Source organism: Tamandua tetradactyla, chromosome 25 (assembly GCF_023851605.1).
Source record: "Tamandua tetradactyla isolate mTamTet1 chromosome 25, mTamTet1.pri, whole genome shotgun sequence".
NCBI classification, from domain to species: Eukaryota; Metazoa; Chordata; class Mammalia; order Pilosa; family Myrmecophagidae; genus Tamandua; species Tamandua tetradactyla.
Window position 1 is genome coordinate 35,190,065 of NC_135351.1, and position 20,606 is coordinate 35,210,670.

The window sequence follows — 20,606 nt, forward strand, 5'->3', positions numbered from 1 at the left end:
TCCGGGTCTTCAGCAGGAAGTAAGGCACAGGATTCACCATTGTCAGGTCCTCAAACAGAAAAGAGTGACCCACAATGTATCGATCCCCATCCCACCCTTTCAGTTCCAAGGCTCCAGGTAGGAGGTATTTCTCTGTCTGGGAGAGAAGTAATGAGAAAGAAATGCCTCTGGAAGTAGACACAGCAGTCTACTTGGGGACTCTTTAACTCTTGCACTTTGATCTGTACATTTAAAACTTAGAAGACTAAGAACTTACTGTCTTTGTTCTCAAGTACAGTTCTAACAACGTCCCAAATCTCACAGCCCAACTAAGGTATGGTTCCAGGAAGAAGAAAGGAACATGCAGGTGGACTTCTCAAGTTTATTGTTGCACCAGAGACGTCAAGCTGAAAAGCAGATTTTTGAAAAATATTCAGATTCGTTATTTAGTCTTATTTAAACCAGCATATCGGGTTGTCCCAATACTTCAGCAGTTCTCTGCCTCGTTAGCTTTAGTAACCGGTCTAGGCTGCCTACAACAAATACCATCAAATAGACTGGCTTGAACAATGGGAATGTATTAGTTTACAGTTTTGAGGCCGAGAAAAGCATCATCAAGGTGATCCCTTCTTTCCAAAGACCAGCTACAGCCTCCTTGGCTCCACTGCCACATGGCAAGGCACATGATGAAGTTTGCTTGTCTCTCCCTTCTCTTCTGGGTGTCACTGATTTCAGTTTCTTCCTTCTGTGGCTTTCTCTCTCTCTCTCTCTCTCTCTCTCTCTCTCTCTCTCTCTCTCTCTGTATTTGTTCTACTTATAAAAGACTCCGGTTATAGGATTAAGACCCATCCTGAATTAGGCGGGTCCCACCTAAACTGAAGTAGTCTCCTCAAAAGGGCCTACTTATTATGGGTTCATACCCATGGGAATGGATAAGATTTAAGAACCTGCTTTTCTGGGGTACTTAGAGCTTCAAACCAGCACAGTAGCCATAAAGGATATAAGGAAGTAGCCATCTTAAAGCCAGAACACAAATATACCTGGCTTAGAAAATGGATACATTTTCTGCCCCTGCTCTCCATTATACTTTTTTTGAAAAATTATTTAATTTAGGTCCTGAATATCTAAATTTACATCCAGAGATTATTTGGAGAAAGAGTCTAGAAAAATGGAGATTTTCCTCCCTGAAATTTGTGAGAAATGTCCGCTTCTTCCACCTTTGCCTTAAAAAATAATAACACATCATGGAATTAATTATTTTTCTTAAGCTTCACCATCCAAGAGATGTTGCCAACCTCTGAAAGATTTACTATTTAGAAATAAATAATGCAGATTCCATATGTGACAAAATTAAATCATATTAAGTTAGGGACTCAGAAGCCTGCCTTAACCAGCCCTGGGGTTCAATTTTCTGCCTAGTAGCAAACATTCTTCAAAAGAAAGGACAAATGTAATATTTAAAGTGTGTACCAGTTGTAAAGTTTTCTGAAGGGGCAATGGTTTTGTATTTGTTATGAAAAATCCTTTTCAGCACCACTAGCACTGCCCTCACCTAGATCTTGAAAAAATGATTTTTCGCTCACAAATGTAATATAACAGATTGAGTAGGAAATTTTGAAAAACCATTGTAGCAACATTTGCATTTTATTGATTACAGGTAAGAAAGACCAACAATGAGCACCATTTCCAGGCATGACATGTTGTAGGAAACAGAATGGGTTCTGATCAGTAGTTTTGGAGATACCGTGATCTGATTTTTCAGATTGCTCATTTATAAATTACAGATAGGCAGAGTTCATGTTGGAGGAAAAGATGTCATCTTGCCAAAATGTGTGTGCACGTGTGTGTGCCGCCACTTTTGCACGTATGCTCGTGCATGTGAGCATCATATGTTCGGCAGTGGGCCTGGAGGACATTTTCACGTGCTGCTGCTTCTCTAAGCCTCTGATCACTCAGCCCTAGATTGACAATTCAACCTCCCCCGTGTGAAGGGGGCTAAAGCGATGTGTCTTCCCTGCAGGGTATCATACCTATTTCTGTGTCACTGGAGTTTATTATACCTGACATCCTTTGGATAAGATCTTAATGGATGATTCATTCTTTTAAAGAACACATAAACCATGACAGTTATGGGGCAGGCATATTCAGGGGTGATTGTGTGATGCACTAAGGCATTTGTCCCTGATGCCTTAAATGACTAGTCATTGCTATATTTCCCTAGTGGACTTAAGACCAGCACAGATTATTTCTTCACCCCCCTCCTCTATACAAGATTACTTTCAGTAAAAATATGAAATGAAGTTTCATATCAGCCAGAAAAGAAATGCAGATGGTTAAATTTTTATTGTATTGAACTTTGTATATACACATTCATGCTAGAAAAAAAATTAATGTGATTTTAGTAAGGCTGAAATATCTGAGAAGGTTAAAATATAGACAACTTCTAAATCATACCATTTATAAAAGTTTTACTTTCTTTAGTTTTTCTTTAGCTTTAAAACAACTTAAAAGAATAAATTTCTATTCTAAAAGTATTAGTCAAATACAAGACAAATTCAAATTGTATAGGAATTAAATTTGTACTAACCAAACAAAAACGTTATACCCTGCAACTACCACCATTTCATTGTTTTTCATTTATACACAAACAACTCAAAGTGGCCACAGAGAATTAAGAATTGAAATAATTCAAGTTCTGTTTCTTCCTTTTTGTCCCTATCATTGTTTATCTTGAATCTACTTTACATTCAGGAATATGTAGTATAAAAGAGTCGAAGAAACAAATTGGTCAGAAGGATGCTCCAACAATCCTAAACCATTATGAATTTATTCTAGAAACAAGTGTGTATGACTAAATCCACATGTGTTGGGGGCCAACTAAATACTTGGGAATTAACTTCCAGGTAGAGATCAATGTTGATTAAGGAGCAGGTAATAAATATACACACATTTGGAGCTGACATATATATTAAAGCTTAGCAGTAACCATAGAAATTATTTACAATTCAAACCAACCACAGATGTTTTTTTCCAAGAGTGTATTTTCACTGACATTGTTTAGAACTGCTAGCACGCGGTGATGATCAACAGCAGACTGACTCTCAGTTTTATTACTGTCGTTTAATTCTCTACAGACATGGCTCTAGTGCCTCCACGTCTGCACACCACTGAATTCTCCGAACGTATCTACAATATTACAAAATTCAGAAACCCAGTGTTCTGATTTGAAAGGATGTATGTACCCTAGAAAAGCCATGTTTTAATCCTAATCCCATTTTGTAAAGGCAGCCGTTTCTTCTAATCCCTATTCAGTATTGTATGTTTGAAACTTTAGTTAGATCATCTCCCTGGAGATGTGATTTAATCAAGCATGGCTGTTAAACTGGGTTAGGTGGAGGCGTGTCTCCACCCATTTGGGTGGGTCTCGATTAGTTTCTGAAGTCCCATAAAAGAGGAAATATTCTGGAGAATGAAAGAGATTCGGAGAGAGCAGAACAGAACGATGCAGCCATGAGAAGCAGAGTCCACCAGCCAGCGATCTTTGGAGATGAAGAAGGAACATGCCTCCTGGAGAGCTTCATGAAACAGGAAGCCAGGAGAAGAAGCTAGCAGATGGCACTATGTTCACCATGTGCCCTTCCAGATGAGAGAGAAACCCTGACCATGTTCACCATGTGCCTTTCCAGAAGAGAGAGAAACTCTATGTTTGCCATGTGCCTTTCCACTTGAGAGAGAAACCTGGAACTTCATCGGCCTTCTTGAACCAACATATCCTTCCCTGGATACCTTAGATTGGACATTTCTGTAGACTTGTTGTAATTGGGACATTTTCTCAGCCTTGGAACTATAAACTAGCAACTTATTAAATTCCCCTTTTTAAAAGCCATTCTGTTTCTGGTGTTGCATTCTGGCAGCTAGCAAACGAGAATAACCAGTGTGCACACAAGATAATACCTGATGGTCTGTGCAGTCCTCCAGTGGATTTTTGACAGCTTAATTTAAAAATACGACATACAGAGAATCGTGCCTCCCGCCATTTCCACACCAAGAAGTCTGGTATGAAATCTATATTGAATTTGTTTTCCTTAATAACTTCCGGCTCTCCCTTCACCCCAGAATTTCACCAAACACTTCTGGGGACCACTTATATTTCATCATGGAACGTGTTAGGGGTTTAGAAGCATCATGATTAGGGCTCTCTCCAAACTTTGCTCTTTCAAACTTACGAGGGTTTTATGGTCCACAATTTAGTTATATAATTTTGGCTACATTTTTAGGAATATATATGGAGAATTTCAATTAAACTACATTTGTTGTTCTACCATTTTTTGATCAAGTTTCTCACCCCCAATCTCATGTTGCCAATTAGACATGAAGTTGATTTGGGAAAGAAGAAAAATAAGGCATGGGCTATACTTGAAATTTTATTTGCAATAATGAACTAGCATATTCAATAGGTGGAAAACTGGGACACTGTACCAGGCTCCAAGAATCACGAGACTGCCTGCAATTTGCATTGAAACCTGGAATGGTTGAACAGCAACCCGGCGTCCTGAGAACACAAACACACCTGTGTGTTCTATTGATGTTCACCTGTGAATGAATGAATTGCCCTGTTCCCTTGCACAGTGACCTTCCCAACAAGCTACTTTAATGTTTTAACCTGTTAACTTCCCACTGCAATATAAAGGTGTCCGTCCTAATCTAGCTACCACTGGCTATAAACTGTGGGGCACTAGAGCTGATTTATAGCAGCCTGCAAGAGCCAAAAGTTCAGTAACCTCTCTCCTAATCCATTTTCAATGATGTCACAATCGTGGTTTGAAATCAACCGTGGTGGGAATACTTATAATGCAGAAAATGACAAATGCCACAAATCAGGGCTTTAATTTCCCCCCTGGAGAACTGGTTGTAAGTATTTAACAGCACAGCCTTAGGTATAAATCTGTTATTGCTGCACAGGGGAACTTCATTCACTCTCCTTCCTGTCCTCGTTTGCATGTGCCTGGTGTAAACCACAAGAATGCGCACCCAGAAACGAATGATTAGAAAGGCACAGGACTTTGCTCAGAGATCAGTGTGGGGTGTCTTATATTCCCTCTCTGTAAAGTATACACAAGGAGAACTGATGCCAAAGTTTTGGATGTCTGCTAGAAGAAAGCAAACATCCTTTGAGTCACGAAATGTGGTAGTCAGGGGTCCCTGCAGGAAATAATTGGCCCACCAGAGGTTTCCTGAAAAAAAGGTTTGACGAAAAGACACTGCAGCATGTGGGCAGAGTTGAGGGAAATGGGGGATAGTGAAACACCAGGGATTAGCAGACTGGAGATTTTGCAACGCCTAGGCCTTAAAAAGGCAAAGGGATTCAAGGAAGATGTCTTCCTTGAATCCTCACCATAGGCAGAGAATCTTCTAGAACTATTTCTCTAGAAGATGCACAGGGAGCTGGGGGAGATAAACCCCCAACCTCTCTCTACCCCTGCACTGGCTGGGCCAAACTGGAGGCACAGGCAGCTCCCAGGGCACAGGGAAGGGCAGTTAAGAGCAGATGAAATAAGCAGCCCAGCTCAAATGCTTTGCTTTCCCTTTATTCTCCTTTTCTTCTTCTGCCTCCATTTAGCCCCTCCAACAAGTAGGGAAATGAATCATTTAGCTAGGGAGCCACATATTTGAAAAAATGAAAATAAAATATTTTAGAATTCTGGTGCAAAGGAGGAACATGTGAGAGAGAGAAGGGATTTGATGGGGGTCGGCTTGCCAGGGCTATAATTTTAAACAGAACACAAATGCCAAGACATTTTTCATCTCTAACTAACTTAGAAAAGTCGTAGAGATTCAGAGGAGAACAGTGCAAATGTACCCTTGAGTCATCTTTGAATCATCTTTGAGGGGTGAAAAGAAATGCAGATGTACCCTTCTTGTGACACGGAAAAGCAGCGTCATTCCAGCACTGTCACAGAGCCTGACAAAGGGACAAAGGAGCTGGGTCACTTTGCTTGAGGGCACTGGGACGCCTGCAATTGCCCTGCACTCCCCAAACTTACAGACGAGGCTCCCCAGCTGCTACTCCCCTCCTAGAGAGCTGGAAATAAAATGCATTTTAGAAGCATGAAGGGTCTGATAATGGCCTAGGCCTAATATAGCCTTAACTGATAAGACCAAACTGTCCCAAGAACACTTACAAAATAAGCAGCACTTCTCAGGCTGTCAATTACACGTATTTCTTTTCTCATGTGGTACCCAAGCCATCACCTTCTCCAAAGGGACATTTTCCTCTCGTCTTCCCTTCCATCACCCACTCACAACGTATAGTGCCTCGGTGCCTTTCTCTCAGCCCATGCTTTCTACTTTCAAATATTATGGCCAAATTAGCAAGCAAATTGCAAACAATTTGATTCTTATAACTGGTGGGTGCATTAATAGTCACTATCATGAATGAAGATACAGTTTCCCAGGTAACAAACAGCTTTTTGGGATTGATGCTGTGATCCAAAGAAAGGAGTATAATGGCGAGAATTCCAGGCACCTTTAAAGTGGGAAAGAGGAATGCCTGAGGGCAGGTGGGGATCTGCACTTGGCTTCAAATAGAGGAGATGCATGCACTTGCCCAACAGAGGGGGGCCAGGGGGCCTGAGTCCTCGTGCCAAGACAGACACCCCCTCTTCAGCCCCCTGGATTCCTGCTCAAGCCTCCTAATATGTCTCTCTGTTTTCATTCGTGGCCCCTGTTATGGCTTGAATTGTGTCCCTGCAAAAGATATGTGGAAGTTCTGACCTTGAGGACCTCAGAATGTGATCTTAAGTGAAAATAGGTCATTTCAGATGGAACTCAAGTTAAAATAAATGAAATAGGAAGGACCCTAAATCAAATATGACTGGTGTCCTTATCAGAAGATGACATTTGGACACAGACAGACAGGAGGCAGAATGCCCTAAGATGGCCAGGGCAGAAAACACCATGGATTGCCAGCAACCAGGAGCCAGGAGAGGCATGGGGCACTGCGAATTGAATTATGTCCCCAGAAAGGTGTTGTTCTAGTTTGCTAGCTGCTGGAACGCAATATACCAGAAATGGAATGGCTTTTAAAAGGGGAATTTAATGAGTTGCTAGTTTACAGTTCTAAGGCCGAGAAAACGTCCCAATTAAAACAAGTCTATAGAAATGTCCAATCAAAGGCATCCATGGAAAGATACCTTGGTTCAAGAAGGCTGATGAAGTTCAGGGTCTCTCTCTCAAGTGAGATGGCACATGGCAAACACAGTCAGGGCTTCTCTCTTGGCTGGAAGGGTACATGGTGAATACAGTGTCATCTGCTAGCTTTCTCTCCTGGCTTCCTATTTCATGAAGCTCCCCAGGAGGCATTTTCCTTCTTCATCTCCAAAAGTCGCTGGCTGGTGGACTCTCTGCTTCGTGGTGCTGCAGCATTCTCTGCTCTCTCTGAATCTCTGAATCTCCAAAATGTTTCCTCTTTCACAGGACTCCAATAAACCAACCAAGACCCACTCAAATGGGTGGAGACATGTCATCCCCTAATCCAGTTAAACAACCATTCTTGACTAAATCACATCAACCAGGGAGATGATCTCATTACAGTTTCAAATATACAGCATTGAATAGGGATTATTCTACCTTTAAGAAATGGGATTTATATCAAAACATGGCTTTTCTTAGGGGGCATACTTCCTTTCAAACCAGCACAGGTGTGCTCAAGGCCTCGCCCTGGTCCTGTGGGCATGAGCCCATTTATAAGTAGGACCTATGGAGATGTTGCTATTAAGTGAAGGGTGTGGACTCATGTGAATAGATCTTCGAAGATTTAGATAAGGACAAATTGAATCAGGGCAGGCCTTAATCCATGTGGTGGGGTCTTTATAAACAATTGGATGCAAAAGAAGCCAGAAGCCAGCAGAAAGTCAGAGGAACAGACGCAAAGAGAGAGGACCTTCGTGTGACGGAAGATAGCCAGAATACCATGGGCTTTGGGAGAAGCCACCCCTGCCAATACCTTCAGGCTGGGCTTAGAGTCTCCAAAAGCAGGAGTTTCAGGCTGGGCTTGGAGTCTCCAAAAGCATGAGCCAAGAAACTCCTGTTGTCTAAGCCAACGCATTGGGTGGTATTTGTCCTAGCAGCCCGGCAAGCTAAGACAGACAGCTTTTTCCCTACAGAGAGCAAATGGAGCTTGGCCTAGCTGGCATCCTGATTTTGGACATCTGGTCTCTAGAACTGTGACGGAATAGATTTCTGTTGCCTTATGCCACCACAAGGTGGTATTTTGTTTTGACAGCCCTAGGAAATGGAGACAGCACCTTCCCTTCACTCTTCACAGTCCCCAGTGTGATTGGATCGAACACACACATGCACACCCCACCCAACTTAAAACTCATCATCACATTTCCTATCGCTCTTAGGAAAAAGCTTCATTTTAATCTCAGTCTCAGAGTAGGGATGGGCAGGCTGCAGGCCATGAGCCAAATCAGGCCCACCACCCATTGCTGCCCATGAGCTAAAAATAGATTGTGCATTCTAACTTAAAAGTCTGTAAGTTTGGCATTATAATTTTTAAATGGTTGAAAAAAAATACAAAGAAAAACAATGCTTCTGGGCATGTGAAAAATTACATGAAATTCAAATTACAGTGTTGAGAAATAAAACATACTGGAACAGAGCCATACTCATTTATTAACATATTGTCATTGGCTGCTTCTTGTTAAAGGGCAAAGTTGAATAGTTACCCAGAGATCATGTGGCCCTCCAGGCCTAAACTATTTACTCTCCAACCCTTCACAGAAAGAGTGTGCCCACCCCTAACTTCCAGAGGGTCTAAGTCAATGGGCACATCTTGGATGTTCCCCACCAGGAGGCAAGCTGAGAGCCTTTCAACCCCAGGACCTTTGAACATGCTGCTTTTTCTATCTAGAATGCTCTGGCTCAACTCCTTCCTAGCTGGCTTCTTCCTCTTCACCACACAGCCTAAAACAATGCCATTCCTTCCAAGAAGCCTTCCCTGAGCATGCTCTTCAAAAAATCTCCCAGTCTGTCTGCCATAACCCATTTGAAATTAAATAATTTACCTTCATTTATAGCAAGATGTTTAAGTTTTCACTTTTAAGTGGTTGAAATAATAAAATAATGTGCTGTCCCTAATTTTTAAGCAAAATTAGAGCCATATTTTAGGAATTTGTTGTTTTCCAGGAAAAAAAATAAAGATATGCCTCTATTGAGGTGATTGTGGAAAATATTGAAAACCATAAAGGAAGAAATAAAAAATCACCACCATGATGCCATCACCTGCAAATCATTACCTCTAATATTGGATGTATATCCATCTTTGATTTTCCTTTATAGCTTTATTATTTAATTTAACAATTTAACTAGTATGCAGTTACGTTCGTCTAACTCTAAAGTGTGCGTGTTTGGTGCTATAATATATATGAGAGGAGAGCAATTTACTGATTCACGTTTGAAGATACTGTTTATATTTCTATCATAAGTAGTTTAAGGATCTTTTTCTTTTTGTAAGGATCTTGAATAGACACAGGCATAGTACCTAAATTTGATTCTTTGCTATGAAATGTAAATATTAATGTTCCTACTAGATGCTTAGGGATCCGGAAATAAAGGAAGGAGGAGGAGAGGGAGAGAGGGAGGGAGGAAGATAAAAATGGAAGGAAGAAAAGGAAGAAGGGAGGGAGGAGAAAAGTTGGTTTTTATAAGTTTAGGTGCACCTTTATAGAGAAATGCATATTCACCTCATGCTCTGTGTATTCTCTCTAAAGTTTCATGCTAATTAGCCTTTGAGCAAACATTTTAAAAACAACTGCACCCAACATGCAAGGTGCCCTTCATGACCCCACCTTCTCTTAGCCCTCATTGCTTAGTGTGACCATTGTAAAGCACACCCTCAAACCCTTTCAGATAGCCTTTCTGCTCTAGGAGAGGTCCCATTCCCTCCCCCATGCATCTGGGCAGACCTGGGCCTCCTTCATCCAATAAGCACAGTGAAAGTGAGGCCACGTGATTTCAGAGGCACGGTCAGAGAAGGCCACGAAGCTTTTGCCTGGCTTTCAGGAGGTTCACTCTGGGGGAAGCCAAATACCATGGAAAAGGTTTGCCTGTCCTGAGACCACCATGCCAGGGACTCTGGGCAGTAGCCCCTGCGAGCTCCTGGCCAACAGCCAGCCACAACCACCAGTGGTGGGGGTGCCATCTTGGTTGCCCAGCCCAGCCCAGCCTTCAGACAACTGCCATGACCCAATTGCAAACCGGGGAGAGATCCAGGTGAGAACTGCCCAACTCAGCCCCTCCTTGTTCCACCAAATCGAGAGCAAAATAAAATGGTGCTTTAAGCCTGTAAGCTTTGAGATAATTTTTACATAGACAACCCCAGAAACACCTGGATAATTTCCTTTTATGCTCCAGGTCTCCAATTAGCCATTACTTTTTCTAGGAATCTAGGAAGCTTTCTCTGACATCTTTAATTCCACAGCACCCTGGGCTTATCCCTCTGTACACACTGCAGTGTGACTGTCCCAAATGTGGGATCCATATGTCACCTGCCCCTAAGACCAACTTTTACTTTGGCCATACCCCAGCAATTATTAACATTCACCCCAAAGCATTAACTCAACCTGTTCAGCTCCAAGCCTTAAAGTTGATTGTTGATTTGACTAAAGATTGATAGGGGACATAGAAGGGAAAGTTATAATGCACTCAGGGTAGATAAATGCTCACCACTGGGCATCATTTGTCTAGCATGAAGCCCTCCAGAGATTCTTTACTGCAGAAGTTCAGCTTTTTTATCACCACTAATGCAGCCCAGCAAGAGTTGTGACTTTCTTTTTTTTTTATAGCAAAAAACACCAAACAAATGCAAAATTCTTAACTCTTGATCATTCCGTTCTACATATATAATCAGCAATTCACAGTATCATCACATAGCTGCATATTCATCATCATGATCATTTCTTGGAACATTTGCATCTATTCAGAAAAAGAAATAAAAAGAAAACTGAAAAAAATGCACACATACCATACCCATTACCCCTCCCTTTCATTGATCACTAGCATTTCAAACTAAATTTTTTTTAACATTTGTTTTCCCTATTATTTATTTTTATTCCATATGTTCTACTCATCTGTTGACATGGTAGATAACAGGAGCATCAGACACAAGGTTTTCACAATCCCACAATCACACTGTGAAAGCTATGTCATTAGTTTTTATCTTCAAGAAACATGGCTACCGGAACAGCTCTACATTTTCAGGCAGTTCCCTCCAGCCTCTCCATTACACCTTGACTAACAAGGTGAAATCTATTTAATGAACAAGAATAACCTCCAGGATAACCTCTCGACTCTCTTTGGAATCTCTCAGCCATTGATACTTTATTTTGTCTCATTTCACTCTTCCCCCTTTTGGACAAAAGTTTTTCTCAATCCCTTGATGCTGAGTTCCAACTCATTCTAGGATTTCTGTTCCACGTTGCCAAGAAGGTCCACATCCCTGGGACTCATGTCCCATGTAGACGGGGGAGGGTGGTGAGTTTGCTTGTTGTGTTGGCTGGAGAGAGAGGCCACATGGGAGCAACAAAAGAGGTTCTCTTGGGGGTGACTCTTAGGCCTAATTTTAAGTAGGCTTGATCTATTCTTTGTGGTGTTAAGTTTCATATGAACAAACCCCAGACTGAAGGCTCAGCCTATAGCTTTGGTTGTCCACACTGCTTGTGAGAATATCAAGAATTCAAATTTTCCCCTGTTCTCACCATTCCCTGAAGGGGACTTTGCAAATACTTTTTTATTCACTGTTCAAATCACTCCAGGATTTATTGGGGCATCACTCTGGACAAACCAACAAAATCTCATGTCCTACTCAAGATTCCATGTACTTATGGTGTTCAGTTAAGCTATCTACACAAGTTATATCAGGAAATGCACGAGTTGTGACTTTCCAGAGAGATCCTTGAAAGGTCTTACCACTCCGACTCTTGCTTAATGAGGATCACAGAACCACTAAAAAAAAATGTCCCTCTTCTCCATTTCCCAAAGCAAAACACACAGCCATTGGGGTACACTGAGAATTCAATTTCCTTCCTGGCTAATTTTATTTTAAATTGAGACATAATAACAGTAGTGGGTTATTCCAACATTTATGGCCCATGATTACATAGCCTAGAGAAGGCTGAGTTAAGCCAGAAGGAAGGGTCCAGGCATCTCCAGAGACATCTTGACTCTCAGTTCCAGGTCCTTCTTTCTCCCTTCCACTAGCAGCTCCTAAGAAATATCTGGTCAGGAGCGCCTTGTGGTCTATACTAAAAAGTGTCATTGCTGAGTGACAAGGTCAGAGTGGCGGCATGTCATTTTCTAGCCCCTAGTGTGTGTGAGCCGTGGACCAGCGACAGGGACAGTGGGGGAGAAAGGCTCCCACGGACTCTTCTCTTTCCTGTGCTCCGGGTTTGGGAGCTGTGTGAGGAAGGCCTGTGTGGCCTCTGCACAGTTTTCCTTCATCGCAAGGTCATGGAATGAAAGAATCGTGTGGGCTAGAGGGAGCCAGGCATGACATCTTAATAATCGCAATGTTGTGGCTGCGAGAGAGACAGTGATGGGTTTTATTCCCGGTTGGCACCAGTGAGCTCTCCGGAGCCTTGCTTTCTGTAGGTTCCAAGTCATTAGTCCTCGCAACTGAAAAGACACCAGCCCCTCGCGCTCATCCAACACACATTCTCACACACTTTCGTGTAACTAAGGCTCCCCTCCGGCCGGCGTCCCTGGTAATCAAGCTGGTCCCATGTCTGCTAGCCATTTAGGTAAGGATAGAGTACTTTTAATTTAAATGACTTTTTGCATCATCTTGCTTAGTGGACCAGATTGGACCGTATCAACATTGATTTACTCCACTTTTTATGCCTTCCATTGTGATGACATCAAACCCAGTGAAAGCCTTCAGTCATGCTATGGGGTTTAACTGTGTATCCTCAATACTGTGTCATTTATGGGGTACACCCCTTTCCCCCTTTTTAAGTTAAATACAGCTCATTCTTACTGTGGCTTGTAGCATTCCTCCTCTCCAGCCTTCTGGACTCCTTCCTTTCATCTCTCTTCCCCTTTGCCCCCTCCACCCAATCTTGACAAAGGTATATTTAAAAAAAGAAAGAAAAAAAAGCACAATTAATAGTCAGTTTGGGGTCAATGGTAAAGGGGGTCTACGCTGTGAACAAACATTTTTAATAACAGTTGGCTGTAATCACTCCTTGCTATGTCTGGCACTGAAAATAAGGGAAAAGAAAAGTACTGAATAAAACCTAACTGGTCACCCTTCCTCCTTCCGCCCCTCACCACCCACACTGGGCCAGCTCTCATTAGCTGGATGCTTCCTCCTTAGCTACCCTGACTCCATCCCCTTCTCTCCATGGCCACTGCCTCCCTGTCCTGCAACAGCACCCCTCCGCCTGATCAAGACCCTTTTTGTCTCTTCCGTAAAGACTCGGACCTGTTCTCACAAGGTCCTCGTGCCCCAGCCCTAACCCCCAGCGCTGGCCCCTAGAAGGCTCTCAGTGTCCGCTAATTGCGTGGTTCCTTCAGATGACCCCTTCACGCACTTCCAAGGACAGGGGAGTTGGGGCTGGCGGGCGGCCTACGGAAGAAGGGAAACCACACTTCCCACACACCGTGCTATGATGCCAGAAATCTCCAATGGGACAGACTTAGCTCCTGAGCCAAAGCGTTAGGCTTCCAGGAGGTCAGTGTCAAACACGGTCACCTGAGGTGAGTGGAAGATCAGATCGGCTTATGGCTAACGAGCAACGGCCTGAGGAAAGGGGACACAGCTCAGGCCAGTGTCAGTGGGCGGCCGGGTCGAGGGGAATCCAAAGCATGGACATTCCCCACGGAAGGACTGGCACTCCACAGAATAAAGCGCAGGGCCTCTGGGCTTAGATTCATAGTAAGAAAGGTGCAGCGGCAATCTGTGTTGGGTCAAAAATCGGAGAGGCTGTACTTCCTTTCTGGGGCCACAGGCTTCTAGGCTGTGCTGCCACTTACAGTGGAAATTCTCATTTTACACGTGGATCTAATGAAACTGTGCGTTTGGATTTCCTAGAAGTTTTTGGATTCTGAATACGGACTTGTTCCCCAAAACGTCCACATCACGAATGGGCAGGTGTCCATGCTGCCAGCTCGGAGCTGAGGGGTAGGCGAAGGTTCACCCGCCCTGAGATGCACCAGCCGCTAAATTCACTTTTTAATCAATTGCCTGAGTCAAAATAGGAGGAAATAAGAGCGCAAAAAGAAGGTTAGCTGGGAAGTGCTCTCTCTACATCTCATTTCTCACACCCAAGTGGAATCATCTCAGGCTCTGCCAGATGCCACTGATTATGACAGCTTCCTAGGGGTCCCTGGACTTCCTCCTCTCTTTTTCCCTCCTTCCTACTCTCCAGCACCCTCTTTCTTCTTCCCCTCCCTTACTTTCCTTTCTTCCTTCATCCTATCTTTCCTTTCCATCCACCACCATTCGATGAATATTTATCCAAGGCTTTTAATATTGAGGGTCAGACAATAAAAGAAGAATGAGACAAAGATAATTCTACAAAATACCTGCCACACACACACACACACACACACACACACACACACACACACACACACACCACACACACGCAACCACACCAGGTCTCTTGGGGTGCTCTCTGGGCTGCTCCGGTGGAGGCCAGTGCTGCCCCGGTGGAGGCCAGTGCTGCCCCGGTGGAGGCCAGTGCTGCCCCTTGAGCCGACATTTGGGGCGGCGGCCGAGGTGGGACAGCACGGTGGGTGGAGAGAAGCTGCCCCGGGACTGGCACGTCTGGGTCTCCCCCCACCCCCACCCCCACCCGCTCTGCCTTCCATTTCCCCAATGACCTTGACCTGGGCTGGGGGACCCTCCCCCGGGACAGGAGGGTGGAGCCCGAGTCCTCTGGGCCCCTGCGATGGTGAATCTGAAAGGTCCTCTCCGGCGGGAAGGTCTCCCGGTCAGGAGGCAGGAGCTAGTTCTGCCAAGGTCACAGAAGTTGAAAGCAGAAGAAGAAGAGGGAGAAAAGACCTCAGAACGGGCCCTTTGAAACGCCTGTCTATCAAGGAAAATATAATAAATGTAAGCAATTCCCATTTCCACTAATGTAAAAGACTCAGAGTGCTTTTCTGGGTCAGGCCTTGGCAGGAGCGAGAGGAGGGGGCGCGGGTGGCTGCGGGGCGAGGCCGGACCGAGATTCTGCAGAGACGCAGCGCCCCCTGCTGGGAGGTGCGGGCGCGGCAGGTACCGGCCGGGGACGCCAAGGCACACGAGCTTTTTGTCTAGTGAGCGGCTGTGCATTAGAACTTGGACGAGACCACCAGACTGCACAGACTGCTCCCCAGGTCAATGGTAGCCATGGTTTAGACTTACTTTTGCATCAAACTGTTATCCGTGCTTTGCATCATTCTTTTTATAAATCATTCTCGATGATACGTACTAATAAAAACCACTTAATTAACACCTGTTATTTAGAGTGCATAGCCAGGCTCAAAGGTTTACGGTGCCTTTTAGTTCACACTCCGTTACTCGATCAACACACCCTGTCATTCTACAAGACCTCCAAGTCTCCATCCAGCTCTAGGACTCAGCCACAGGGGGAGAATCAGGTACTTCCAGAGCTCTGTTTAACACAGGGCATGTTATGTACTGAAGGATACAGGAAGAAGTGCAAGACAAGTTCCAGATCCTTCATTGTGAGACTGAGCTACTACAATGTGCAAAGATAAATAACAATTCTTTAAAAGATAAGTGGCAATTATGGAAAGCAAGAAGTCATGCATATTAACAAATAAAATGTGTCCTAATAGGGTATAGACCGCAGCTTCTTTGAGGAAAGAGCTTCAGCTGGGAGGCTGAGAGGGCTTTAGGGAGGAAGGGTTCTTTGAGCTGGGTCTTAGAATATGACTAGGATGTTGAAGCACGCAGGGATGATGGAAAAAATTAGAGCAAGGCAAAAGAAAAAAAAAGGAGGCAGAAAACATGTTGAAGATTTCTGGTGAAGAAAAATGAGATAAAAATGTGCTTAAGAAACACCAGGAAGACCCGTTTAATCTGAGTGGGACTTTTCAAGAGAATGGAGTGAGATAAGGCAGGAAAGGGAAGTCAAGACATGATTAGGTGGTTCCATAATTGCAAGGATAAGGAATTTGAACTTATTCCTGTAAGAAATAGGAAAACATTGAGGACTTCTGGGAAAGGGAATAAAATGATTAGAACTGTGTTTTAAGAAGACTCCCCAGCAGTCACTTACAGGATGAAATGATTCTAAGATATGAACGGATGCCCTCAAAGTGTAAAAGGTTAAAAATGAGGGTCGTTCAAGGTCACAAATGTGTGCATAAGAGTAGAAAAGGGATCTGGCTCTTTGATATGTTTCAGTATCAAATAACATATCACAAATCAAAGTTGTTCTGAATTCTAAACCAAGGAAATGCCAATGAAACAAGCCCAAAAGGAACTACAATAGAGGAAAGAGAAGATTCCTGACCCAAGTCTTTAGGAAGCAGTGACAATGTTAAAGTCTCCAGAGATGTTAAGAAAAATAAGGATAGGGGAAGAATTGGTTAGACATTGTTACGCATTGCAGAGAATGCATAATAATGAATTAATGAAATAATTAAATGATTAATAATCATATGAAATGAATAAAATGATTCATTAATTAGTTGGTATTGTTCTAGAGGTTTCAGCAGGGAGGAAACTTATAAAGCATCTCCATCTCAGGCATTACCCTTTGTGCAACTGCCCTTAAAATAGCCCCCTAGGTGCAGTGGTGGGTCCAGTGGCCTGTGGGCAAATACTCAGAGGCAGGAATCAGATATTATCCCCACCACTTCCCAACACCTGTTCTTTTCCCCAAGACTGTACCCAATTGTCTAGTGTGTCGATGTCTTTCTAAAAAATAGGGAGTATTTGCTCTAGAAATGCCCTAGAAATCAGAGCTTTGTCACAGGACTGTGATATCTCCATGCTTCAGGCTACAGAGCAGGGTGTGCGCTTATGCTTGGGTCTGTGCTGGACTTGTGGCTGGGATTCTTTTGATCAGAAACTCAAGCAAGCCAGACTATTTCAGGGCACCTAATTGTGCTGAACCAAAATGTGGGATATTTTTTATGCAACTCCCTAGAGCATTTTATCCTTGTGACTGTTATTCTCATGTGTCAGCCTGGCTGGGCTATACGACCCAGTTATTTAATCAACTACTAGTCTAGTTGTAGCTGTAAAGTTGTTTCATGGATGTGGTTAACATCTACAGTCAACTGGCTTTAAGTAAAGACTACCCTTGAAAATGTGGGTGGGCCTCATCCAATCAGCCACAGGCTTTAACAGCAAAAAGTGATTTCCCAGAGAAGAAGACATTTGCTTCAAGACAGCTTCTGTCTGAGTTTCCAGCTTCCCAGCTTGCCCTATGAATTGTAGACTCAAGACTCAACTCTTGTCTGAGTTTCCAGCCTGCTCTATAGATTTTACATTCACCAAGCCCCTCAATCACAACTCATTATATATCATCTACTGGTTTTCTTTCTCTGAAGAACCCTGATCAGTACGATATTTTTCACATTTCAGCCCAGACCTAAGCACTGACTCTGGTGTCTAGTAAGTATTTAATAAATACTTGGTGGGTGAATAAATAAAGGAATGCACTTTTAAATTTTAGTTTCCATCAGCAAATATATTTGCCCCATCTCCAACTTTCGAACATCCAAGAATGTGACAAGCGTGCTCTATCAGTTAGGGATGTTTTTGGCAACAAGTAACAGAAAAATCCATGTAAAAAGACTTAAACAAATAGGTTTTCCTTTTCTTGCACAACTAGGAATGAGCAGCTTGGAGCTCATGAAACTGTTCAGAGATACCATGGAGGACCAACTTTCTTTTAATTTTTCAGACCTATCACCCTTACCATGCTTGGCCTCATCCTCGTGCTTTTTGGCTCCTGGTCTCCAGATGCCTATTGTACCCACAGATGCCACATCCACACTCTAAGCAATAGCAAGGAGAAAGGGAGAAGCAACAAATTCTATGAAGCTAGACCTGTCCCCTTGTATATCGGGAAAGCAAGAACTTTCCCAGATGTGTCACCCAGTAGACTCCCTTTTGCATCATCCTTTTGTCTAAAACGGGGTCACACAATCACTCCTAGACCAATTACAGGTCCAGAAGGACCACCGGTTGAGAACAATCACAGTTCATTCCCTGGAGTTAAGATTGGGCCCTAATCCCTGAAATCAAAGGGCTTCTTGCTGCTCCCCAAACAAACCAGGGTTCTGTTAGCAAGGAAAGAAGAATATGGATACTGGGTTAGCAAAGGAAAGCACCTACCCTGCCTGCTTCCATCACATGCACTTGGGTAAGCAAGTGGTTGTATAGACTCTTTCAAAGTCATCAAGGTCATGCTACGAGGATAAAATGTAATAGTAGACTCTTAAAATGAACTGTTTTCCTGTCCAGAGGAGTCATTTTCTATCCACCAGGAACATAGAATAGGTATTAAAAGAAGTCTAAAATTAACAGTATGTTTTAGAAGCCAGAAAAAAAAAAAAAGAAAATTTTTAAAAATAAAGAAGAAGCCTCACATATTCACAAGTGTTCCAATTTAGAATATTAGATCAGGCTGTTTTCATAGATCAACACTCAGCATTTTTTCCTTTCTTTCCTTTACATTCTATGTTTATGGGCAACAGTCGTGTCTTACTCATGTCCATAACCTCAGAACCAAGCACCGTGTTTGGCCGGAGGTGCTAGTTCAATGAATATTCATTTTTAAAATGAAAGTGCAAGTTATTGATGAATTAGACAGGGTATGACAAAATGGGCATTCTCCTTCCATTAGAAAGATCACCTTGGAAATGCATTTTTATGGGGCTATTAAAATTTCAGCAGGTAGGGTTTCTTCCTGTGTATCTCCTTTATTAAAACTATATAAGTAGTGGCACTTAAAAGTCAATAAAAATTTTAAAGAAACAAACTACATGCAGACGTGTATGAACCCCCAAAACATGCTTAAAGAAGCCAAACACAAGAGAATATACATCGCATGAAATAGCCAGAAAAGGCAAAGCTATAAAGACAGAAGGTAGATTAATCGCTGCCAGGGATGGGGGCAATGTAGATTAGCAGGAAATGTACGTAGGGGAATCACACGGGGAGGATGGAAATGTTCTAACACAGATTAGTGGTTGGTTGCATAACTTGACAAATTCACTAAATAATTGCTGAATGATATGCAAAGTATGTCTCAGTAAGGTTATTTTTTTTAAAGTCAGTTTAAGTCCCTGGAAGTTTTTCAGCCTTCTTAAGGAGTGGCACTTGTCTGCACGATAGACCAAGCAGACGTGAGGATCTGTCATGGGCAGGACAGATTTTGAATGCAGAGCACCGGAGCATGCAAGGAGCACATTGCTCCCCAGATGAACCTTTCATGGACCCTCCATTATACCTAGATTGGAAATTCCAGCTTCGGCCACACCAGGCATCGGCATGACCATGAAGACAAGGACACTGCCTCTACCAGACCCACATGAAACGCTCTCTAGGTTGTGCCTCCATCCACCACAGACCTTCCTGTGGGCACATCAGCTGGGTCAGTGTGTCACGTGTGCTAGTGAATGCAGGGGGGCACCAGGGGATGACAGGCACCTGGGTCTGAGTAATTCTGATTAAAGGTAAGTACAACATCTACAGAAACAAAACTAAAGCAAACAGACCTTTTATTCTGTCAAACATGACAACCATTTAGCCTGACTCTTAATTGTTAGTATTTTAAAGCCATTCTCTCTCTCTCTCTGTCACGCCTCTCCCCCAACTTCCCTTGCATTTTGAGTTCCATTAGAAAGTTTCCCTTGGCTATGCTATATATATATATACATATATATATATGCCCTTCCTTATAAGGGAGGTAGAGAACACTTCGGGAAGAAAAAATGGCAGGAAAAACTAAAACGATCATGCCACCAAAAAGTAGATGTATACTGTTTTGTGACTGTCAGCGCTCAACAGAAACAGAACCAACAGGATATAGAAATATGTGTTTTCAATATTGATGTAAGGAATTGTCTCACAAGAGTGTGGGGGTTGGAAATTCCAAAATCCTAGGCCAGGTAGCAGGCTGGAAACCCTGTTAAGAGTTGATACTACTGTCTTGAGTCTGAAGTCTCTAGTGGAGACCAGCAGGCTAGAAACTCAGAGAGGAGCAGAGGGTGTCATACTGAGGAAGAATTTCTTCTTCTTCTGCAAACCTCATGTTCTTTACTCTTAAGATCTTCACTGATTGGATGATGCTCACCCGGGTTATCAAGGGAAATTTCCTTTACTTCAAGTCAACTGATTGTAGATGTCAATCCCATCTACAAAACATCTCTACAAAAATATCTGGGCCAGTGCTTGACCAAACAACTGGATATCAGAGCCCAGCCAAGTAGATGAAGAAAATTAGCCATCACAGTTTTCTTCTTTTTTCATTTTATACCATGAGCATCTTTCCCTGTATTAAAAGTTGTGCTTTGTTTTAGCAAATATCCATATCATTCTGCTGTTCTCACTGAAGAGGGGCTTAAGAACTTGGGCTCCTGCACACTCAGTTTCA